The sequence below is a fragment of the Euprymna scolopes genome, chromosome 46 (assembly GCF_053919585.1).
Source record: "Euprymna scolopes isolate OS-2025 chromosome 46, ASM5391958v1, whole genome shotgun sequence".
NCBI lineage: Eukaryota > Metazoa > Mollusca > Cephalopoda > Sepiida > Sepiolidae > Euprymna > Euprymna scolopes.
This window is the reverse complement of record NC_136527.1, coordinates 215,416,728-215,427,445: the sequence shown is the minus strand read 5'-3', so window position 1 is coordinate 215,427,445 and position 10,718 is coordinate 215,416,728. Positions and strand designations below refer to the sequence as shown.

Below are 10,718 nucleotides of genomic sequence, written 5' to 3'. Positions count from 1 at the left end.
ACCGAATGGTATATATATATTATTCCTTAATTGGAATTCATTTTTGAGATGAACATTACATATATTAATTTATTTGATATATATAATGTTGAATTTATTTAATATATATAATTCTTAATTTATTTAATATATATATAATGCTTTATTTATTTAATATATATAATGCTTAATTTATTTAATATATATAATGCTTAATTTATTTTATATATATATATAATGCTTAATTTATTTAATATATATAATGCTTAATTTATTTAATATATATAATGCTTAATTTATTTAATATATATAATGCTTAAATTATTTAATATATATAATGCTTAATTTATTTTATATATATAATGCTTAATTTATTTAATATATATAATGCTTAATTTATGTAATATATATAATGCTTAATTTATTTAATATATATAATGCTTAATTTATTTAATATATATAATGCTTAATTTATTTAATATATATAATGCTAAAGTTTTAAAATATATATATATTTTTGAGATGAACATTATATATTGAGATTGTCGGACTGACTTCCTCATCTTGGTTGTTATTGTCACAACGTTTCGACCGTTTTGCCCTCCGGCCTTCGTCAGGTGAACCGTTTGTTAAGAGTCTCGAACCCAACCCTTTATTATTATTACTGAGCAAACCAAGCATAGAGCTGAATGCAATTTGGACCTCTGATAGAGAGAGAAAACCTTGAATAACAACATAGGTTTAAGATTAACAAAAACCAACTAAGAATTGTCCTAGTGACATATGGCCGAGTGGTCCTAGACGTTGTATCAAAGTTTACAGTTACCCAAAGGTGCTGAGTTCAATCCTGAACGAAGGCAGTGAAAAAAGTAACATTGAAAACAGAGAATCAACAACTATGTCCCAAAGCCTAGCTGGAGTCCGAACACGGTACCCCCGTAATAATAATAAAGGGTTGGGTTCGAGACTCCTAACAAACGGTTCGCCTGACGAAGGCCGGAGGGCAAAACGGCCGAAACGTTGTGACAATAACAACCAAGATGAGGAAGTCAGTCCAACAATCTCAATCAATGAAAACACCTCATCTCAAAAATACAGACAATTAACATTATATATATCAATTTATTTTTATTTCGGACTATTAGTTTCATCTTTTTTATTATTTGAGTGACTAATACTACTAATATTAAAAATAATAATATTTTCTTTAATTTTTTTCTTTTATTACATTTGCACCTCAAACAAGGCAAATTGCCACTTTGGTGTAGGGGGCTACTATCAGGGGCAACAACTACTGGGATATTATGTAGGGATTTGGGCAGCAAGATGTTGGTTCACGTTACACTTGAACTTCTGCACGTCAGTACAGTTGGGGAAGCAGGGACCTGGAATGGAATTCCAAAGTCTAGCGGTTCTGGGGAAGAAACTACTGGAGTAGAAAGATCTTTTACATCTAAGGATCTCTACAGTGTGGGGGTGGGATTTAGCTGCCTGTCGGGTTTGTCGAAGGTGTCTATGTCGTGGGGGCACAAGTGCTGGCAGTTCGTCAGAGCATTCACCATTAAAATACTTGTAGAACAGGCAGAGGGATGCAACATTTCGTCGATGTGACAGAGGCTGAAGCTTAGATGTCAGATTTGCGACTCTCTTTTGAACCTTGTCAAGGAGCGAGAGACTAGTAGCAGATGCACCAGCCCAGATGTGACAGCAATACTCCATACATGGGCGAATGGTGGCCTTATAGAGGTACAGGATACTTTCGGGTGTTAGTGACTAATACTACTAATATTAAAAATAATAATATTTTCTTTAATTTTTTTTTTTATTACATTTTCACCTCTGTGTAAATAGTTCTGGGTTATTTGTGTTATTTTCTTTGTTATGTTCTTTTGGGATTCTTAGTTGGTCTATTGGAATTTTTTCTGCCAGTTCAATACCGTTCTGTATTATACCATTCTGATATCCACTACCATTAATACAGAAAGATATTGAATAATATAAATATACAAGAAATAAATGTTACCATAGTCAATAAAAGTTACTTTTATGGTAGAAAAGTTCATTAGTTTGTATTTTTAAGTAATTTAGTGTAGGGGGCTACTATCAGGGGCAACAACTACTGGGGTTATATATTAATTTCTTTTTATTTCGGACTATTATTCTCATCTTTATTAGTTGTTGTTTTTCATCTTTTATTGGTTTTGTTTATTCACAACGTTTCGACCAACTAATTCCTCTGGCCTTCGTCAGGTGGTAATATATTAATTTATTTTTATTTCGGACTATTAAGGAATAATATATATACCAATCGGTACGGACCCGACTGATATCCACTACCACTAATACAGAAAGATATTGAATAATATAAATATACAAGAAATAAATGTTACCATAGTCAATAAAAGTTACTTTTATGGTAGAAAAGTTCATTAGTTTGTATTTTTAAGTAATTTAGTGTAGGGGGCTACTATCAGGGGCAACAACTACTGGGGTTATATATTAATTTCTTTTTATTTCGGACTATTATATATATTATTTTATTTTTTTTTTTTTGGACTATTACTCTCATCTTTATTAGTTGTTGTTTTTCATCTTGTCTGTTTCCCACCTGATTACAACTTGGACGTCTTCAAGTCCAACATAAACAAACTCCTGACAAACCGCCCCCTTAAGTAAGACATTCTATCAAAACCCCCAATACTAATGATTACTACAATACTATCTCATTGATTACTGTACACGCAATAACCCTTATCCCTGAGTGGCCTTCGCGCCTTGATAAGTGGTGACCCCCATGTAAAAAAAAAAAAAAAAAAAAAAACAAGGTTGGTAAACTGCTAAAGTCTATTTTCATTGTTTACAAAAATACCAAGAAATGTTTTTATGGCAATCTCCAATGTACGGAGTTGAGCAGCAAGATGTCTTTAATTTATTTTTATTTCGGACTATTATTCTCATCTTTATTAGTTGTTGTTTTTCATCTTTTATTGGTTTGTTTATTCACAACGTTTCGGCCAACTAATTCCTCTGGCCTTCGTCAGGTGGTAATATATTAATTTATTTTTATTTCGGACTATTAAGGAATAATATATATACCAATCGGTACGGACCCGACTATGGAAGATCAGATAATAAATAAACATGGATTTAAAAGATCAAAAAATCCAACCTTGATCGCAACAACTAATAAACATGAGAATAACAGTCTGAAATAAAAATAAATTAATATATATAATGCTCATCTCAAAAATGAATTCCAATTAAGGAATAATATATATATATAGGAGTTTAATTAAAGTTTTATGATATGTTTTTTTTATTCAATTGTAAGGTTAAAGTACAGAATACGTAAAAAGCACCCTCCCCTCCCCATGTTAAGAATGGCTTTTTAAATAATAAATATTTTTTTTAAAGGTGTATTTTGGTCCTGGATATGACCTAAAACTAAATCCAATCTCTGGTCCCCCCTCGCCAAACTTTCACAAGAAACACTCGTCTAGCTGTACACACTATCAATAATTCCCCCCACTCTTTATCTGTGCCTAAACCTAAACGTAGATTCCATGAACAAAGCTTCTTTCTTAGAACTGCACGCCTGTGGAATTGTCTTCCGTTTTCCTGCTTTCCAGCTGACTACAATCTGATTATTAGGAGTCATTCCAAAAGTAATATATGCTATTTTTTAAATTAAAAAAAAAATGTTGAAGAGCTATGAACATGGGAGTGGTACTATTAAAGTGAATATTACTTTTTTTTTTTTTTAATTATATTTTCATCCCAAACAAGGCACATCGCCACTTTTATGTAGAGGGCATAAGCTACAGGGGTACTATGTAGGGAGTACGTCAGCAAGATGTTGGTTCACATTACCCTTGAACTTCTGCATATCAGTACAGTTGGGAAAGCAGAATCCCGGAACGGAGTTCCAAAGACTTGCAGTTCTGGGGCAGAAACTATTGGAGTACCTATTTACTGTGCCTCCCCACGGGACAGAGTTAGACACCAGAGTAAAAGGCTTTCTTACACCTAAGGATCTCTACTGTAAAGGGGTGGGACTTATTTGCTTGTTGGGTTTGTTGAGAGTAGTTACGTTGAGGAGGTACAAGTGCTTGCAGTTCGTTGAAGCATTCCTTCTTTGCAGCGGTCCTGGCAATGCTCTCAATGTAATTTTTCCAACTCATGTTTCCTGTGAACGTTAGGCCTAGGAGTTTAAAAGAAGTACTTCCAGATAAAGCCTAGATGACAGTTCAGGACCTATACAATTCACTAAATTTTCACCCGTCTAGCTGAAACCACTGTCAATAATTTTCCCCACTCTTTATCTGTGCCAAAATCAAAACGTAGATTCCATGTGCCTTGTTTGGGGTGAAAATTGTAAGTTGGGGTCCCAACTATGGGTTAAATAGAATCCGACTTAAAAAAACAAATATACTCGATTAAAAATCGTTCCTCAAAATAACTAGATTCGGCATTAAATAACCTGGAAAAGGTTTTTTTTTTTTTTTTTTTTACATAGGCATCACCACATTATCAAGGCCAAGAGGCCACTCAAGGATAAGGGTTAAAGAGTGTACAGTAGAAATTGGACAATATAGTAATCATTAGTAATGAAAATTTGGTAAATTTGATAACTTATATGGAATGGCTCATCAAGAACTTATTTACGTTAGACTTGAACACAACCATATTGTAGTCAGCCGGAAAGCAGGAAAACGGAAGACAATTCCACAGGCGTGCAGTTCTAAGAAAGAAGCTTTGTTCGTGGAATCTACATTTAGGTTTAGGCACAGATAAAGAGTGGGGGGAATTATTGATAGTGTTTACAGCTAGACGAGTGTTTCTTGTGAAAGTTTGGCGAGGGGGGACCATAGATTGAAGCTCAGTCGAATACTTTCCATGAAAATAACGATACATCAGAGACAAACTCGCAACATCTCTTCTGTGAGATAGAGGTTGCAGGGAAGAGAAAAGGACATCTCCTACGAGGCTACGAAGTTTATTTTGAACTCTATCAAGGCAGGACAAGTCCTTTCTAGCAGCTCCTGCCCAGATGTGGCAACAGTATTCCATCCTGGGACGTACCTGGCTCTTATATAGATAGAGAATAGCATTAGCAGTGAGATATCTACCGGATCGATAGAAAGATCCCACCATTTTTCCAGCGGCCTTGGCAACAGGTTGATATGTCGTAAAACAAAAATAACCAACCAACCAAAGGTGTATATTACGACTGGGCAATGCCGTGCGCCCCGTGCGGCCTGCTAAGCTCTTAGAAAATGAGGACGAGGCGAGTGAGCGGGCGGATGTTTTTTAAAGAGGGGACATTTTATGGTTAACACCGGCCGCAACACAATGCAGTCGCTTTCAATGGCCAAAAAGCCCGGATTTTCTTGTCGGCTGAGGTAACAAAAAAAAAAACATTGTTTTTGTTTTTGTTGACAAAAAAAAAAAATTGTTTACGTTTGTCGTTTATTTACTTTTAGTGCTTTCCTGTCGTTTCCTGTTTTGGATTTTTTTTAAAAACCTTTTTGGATTTCGATTTAAATTTTACCCCCTTTTTTTTTGTTTTATTTTATAATTTTCTGGGTTTTTTTTTTTATTTTATTATAATTTATTTTTAATTGTTTTAAAATTTGAAATTTTTTTTTTTTAAAATAATTATTTTATTGTTTTAATATTTTTATTAATTATATTTTTTTGTTCTGACTTATATTTTATTAAGAAAAAAGAAAATGTTGAATTTTTTTTTTTTAAATGTCTTTGATTCCAGCCCCCCCCCCATAAAATTTCCTATTAAATCCGTTCTTAAATTATTATTATTTTTCTTTTTTAAATGAAAATATCTGCAAAAATTATAATTATTTATAAAAATTATTAATTATAATTAAAAAAAAAAAAAATTAAAATCCTATTAACTCTTTATATGAGAATGGTTTTGTACTTTCACCTAACAAAGAATTGAAAATGGCTTTGATTTCAGCCCCCCCTCCCTAAAATTTCTTATTAAATTCGTTCTTAAATTTTTATTTTTTTTAAATTTAATTACAATGAAAATATCAGATGTTTCTTTTTTTTTTTTTAAATAATAAATAAATAAATAAATAAAAAGCTTAAAATCCTATTAACTCTTTATAATTTTGTAATTCTGTACTTTCACCTAACACAAAGAATTAAAAGTGTCTTTATTTTCAGACCCCCCCTCCTCCTTAATTCCTATAAATATATTATTGTACCTATTTACTATGCCTCCCCACGGGACAGAGTTAGACACCAGGGTCGTTTTTTAACGTGGAGAAAAGGTACAAAAATAAAAATTGTCTCAGTCGTGAAGGATTTCTCCTCCACCGAAAGAGAACAAGAAATAGAAGTGAAGAACAGATACTACACTTTGATCTTGTCCCGAAGGCCAAGAAAAAAAATGATATATTATTGTAAGTAAGACTTGTACTTGCAATAACCCTTATCCCTGAGTGGCTTCCGGGCCTTGATAAGTGGTGACCAACTGTGTAAAAAAACAAAAAAAAAACAAGACACTTTATCAGATCTCCAACACTACCGTACTGTACACACAATAACCCTTATCCCCGAGTGGCTTCCGGGCCTTGATAAGTGGTGATGACTGTGTAAAAAAAAAAAAAATAAATAAATATATTTTGATTAAATTCGTTCTTAAATTTTTATTCATTTTTATTCATTTTTCTAAATTAGTTACAATTAAAATATCAATATTACTTGGCCTTTTGGTCAAGATCAAAGTGTAGTATCTGTTCTTCAGATGCTGCAGTTGCTGCACTTCTATTTCTTGTTCTCTTTCAGTGGAGGAGAAATCCTTCACGACTGAGACAATTTTTATTTTTGTACATTTTCTCCACGTTAAAAAACGACCCTGGTGTCTAACTCTGTCCCCTGGGGAGGCATAGTAAATAGGTACAATTAAAATATCAAATGCATAGTAAATAGGTACAATTAAAATATCAAATGTTAAAATATCAAATGCATAGTAAATAGGTACAATTAAAATATCAAATGTTAAAAAAAAAACTTATTAATTATAATTAAAAAAAAAATTAAAATCCTATTAACTCTTTATATATGAGAATGGTTTTGTTTTATGATTTCGTACTTTCACCTAACAAAGAATTAGAAATGTCTTTAATTTAAAAAATGAATAAAAATTTAAGAACAAATTTAATAAGAATTAAAATATTTATAGGAATTATGGGGCCGGGGGGGGGGGTCTGAAAAGACCCCCTCTATAATTCCTATAAATATTTTAATTCTTATAAAATTCTTATTCATTTTTTAAATTAGTTACAATTGAAGTATCAAATGTTAAAAAAAATTTAATTATAATTAAATTTTTTTTAGAACCATAATTAACTTGTACTTTAACCTAACAAAGAATTGAAAATGGCTTTGATTTCAACCCCCCCTAAAATTTCTTATTAAATTCGTTCTTAAATTTTTTTTTTTTTTAAATTAGTTACAATGAAATATCAGATGTTAAAAAAAATTATATTCTTTTTAAAAAAAGCTTAAATCCCATTAACTCTTTATAATTTTATAATTCTGTACTTTCACCTAACAAAAAATTGAAAATGGCTTCATTTTCAGACCCCCTCCTCCTCTTCCTCCTAAAATTTCCTATAATTTAAATTCTTTTCTTTTTTTTTTTTTTTTTAAAAATCAATTACTATTAAGATATCTGATATTAAAAATATTGGGTTTGTTTTACTGTACACATAGATTCGAAAAAGTTGTCAAAATAATATATATATAAAATAAATGTTACCAAAGGCAAGATAAGTTACTTTTCTACCTAACTGGATATGTTGTCAGTGTTTTTATTTAATGTAACATGTTTATTCAGCTCGAAAAACATGCAGTGTTTACCGATGTACTAGAAAATTCAAAATGGCGCCCGACTCTCTCTTTAACACGGTAAGTTTGGGAAAAGGTGCTATAAATATAAAACTAGACAAAATACTGTTAGAAACTTACTCAATATGTATTACCGTGACATAGGTTGACATATATTCGGTGGTTTTTTAATAGTATTTTGTCTAGTTTATTATTTATAACACCTTTTCCCAAACTTACCGTGTTAAAGAGAGAGTCGGGCGCCATTTTGAATATTCCAATACATCGGTAAACACTGTATGTTTTTCGAGCTGAATAAACATGTTACATTGAATAAAAACACGTAAAATATATCCAGTTTGGTAGAAAAGTAACTTATATTGCCTTTGATAATATTTATTTGTTATATATTTGTTTTTTGACAACTTTTTTTAATTTATGTGTACAGTAATACAAACCCAAGAAAAAAAATGATTTCGTTCTTAAATTATTTTTTTAAATGAAAACATCTGATAAAAGAACTTATTTAAAAAATTATAATTCTTTAAAAAATTATAATTCTTTAAAAAATTATAATTCTTTAAAAAATTATAATTCTTTAAAAAATTAAAATCCTATTAGCTCTTCATATGAGATTGGTTTTATTTTATAATTTTGTACTTTCACCTAACAAAGAATCGAAAATGTCTTTATTTCCGGACCCCCCCCCCTCAAAATACCTCTAATTACCCTTATCCTTGAGTGGCCTCTTGGCCTTGATAATGTGATGCCTATGTAAAAAAAAAAAAATTATTTACATTCTTACTAAATTCTTTTTTAAATTTTTATTTTTTTTTTTTACAGTTAAAAACAAAACTTACTATTATAACTGAATAAATAATAAATAAATATTCTATTATATTATTTTATAAATATTAACTCTTTTAACAATTCATTTTTAATTGTTTTAAAATTTTAATTATTTTTAAAAAGATAATTATTTTATTGTTTAATATTTTAATAAATTTTTTTTTTTTCTGACTTCTTATTTTATTAAGAAAAGAAAAAAAAAATGTTGAAAGAAGTCTTTATTTCAGCACCCCCCCCCATTACACGATTTGAACTCTAGAACAAGAATCACCTTCAACTCAATTCCAAGCGCCCTAAAAAATGTTGGTTAGTTAGTTGTTTTCAAGTTATTTAATGCCACATCCAGTGATTTTGAAGAAATCTTTTTTAATAGAGTATATTTGTTTTTTTTTTCAAGTCAGTTTCTATTTAACCTATAGTTGGGACTCTAACAGATACTACCTCTCCATATCAGAGTGGACCTGGGAGCAATGGCAATTAAAGGGTGGCTCCACACTCTCCGAAGCCTGCAAGCTGGGTCCTCACCATCGGATATAGTTTAAGGTCATATCCAGGACCCCTAAAAAAGGTGGCGACCTGGAATGGCTATGGACGATATGAAAAATAAATCATATATGTGGCAAATTATGTTGGCGAACAACCAGTCAGCCATCATAACAATCTTCAACAGGAAGGAACTTGCATTTATAGCTTAGATTTGACGGCTTTTATTATTAAATTAAAGGGCCACTTGAAAGGGAACTACAAATAATTATTTAATCCCTATATCTTCTCTATATAAGCCATTCTTAACATGGGGAGGGGAAGGTGTTTTGTACCTATTCTATACTTAAAGCTTACAATTGAATAAAAAACACATATCATAAAACTTTAATTAAACTTGGAAATACGATTTTAAAAATAGCGTTGATCACTCTCTGCATTAGCACCAAAAAGCCATTCTTAACATGGGGAGGGGAAGGTGTTTTGAACCTATTCTATACGTTACCCTTACAATTGAATAAAAAAAACATATCGTAAAACTTTAATTAAACTTGGAAATACGATTTAAAAAATAGCGCGGATCACTCTCTGCATTAGCACCAAAAAGCCATTCTTAACATGGGGAGGGGAAGGTGTTTTGGACCTATTCTATACGTTACCTTTACAATTGAATAAAAAAAACATATCGTAAAACTTTAATTAAACTTGGAAATACGATTTTAAAAATAGCGCGGATCACTCTCTGCACTAGCACCTTCATTAAAAAAGGTATTCATTGTGTAAAAAAAAAAAACACGGAACTTATAAGACATTTAAATATGAATAGAACTTTTCATAATTGTAACCTACGAAAACCTTTTTTATTTTAATTAAAAGCAATATAAATAGAATTTTTTTTTTTAAGTTGTTTTCAAAAACAACTTCTGAAATACCAATATTGTCTATATATTATTGACATAGTAACGTACCGGTGATTAGGGAAATTAGTTCCTTTTATGTGATAAAGGGTTCGAGATTATTTTTCCACCTAAACTCCAGTCTTGCCTAATCTCTTCTCTTCTTCTCTATATAAATAAAATGAACTCATTTTTTCCCGTCTGATTTTGACATTAATAGGATTAAAAATCAAGATATTTCATGCAAATATAATATGCACAAACGGCAGAACAATATCTGAGGTGTGTTATAGGCTTATTATTTCTCAAATTCCTCGATAATCTTAGATTTCTATACTTTTTCTGCTGAGAAGTCACGGCCAAAATCGGTTAAGATCAATGGAAGTGGTAAAATATTTTCTCTCTAATAAATTCCTCCTCCCCCTGCCACCACTTAACACCATTTGGGGATCGTTCACAAGGAACAGTTGAGAAGAGAACACCGGTTTGGCTTCGTAGTTCTTTCATGTGAAGTTATTTAAAATCACTAAACTAAGCTGCAGTGCTCTGTGGCGTAGTGGTTAGCGTGCTGGACAATTCACATTATATTTTCACGTTTGCGCCGACCTACCGTAGTCGTTTTTTTTTTTTTTTTTTTCCTAAACAACTGGA

At 31.1% G+C, this 10,718-nt stretch overlaps 1 protein-coding gene across 1 annotated transcript in view; it reads left to right on the top strand.

Moving 5' to 3' along the window:
* Positions 1-5,197: 5,197 nt before the first annotated feature.
* The window catches only part of LOC145271054 (uncharacterized), a 55,230-nt gene continuing 49,709 nt past the window's right edge, over positions 5,198-10,718 (top strand). The window contains exon 1 of the mRNA XM_080126601.1: positions 5,198-5,381. The gene's annotated coding sequence lies outside the window, so the exon portion shown is untranslated. The remainder of the gene's footprint in view (positions 5,382-10,718) is intronic.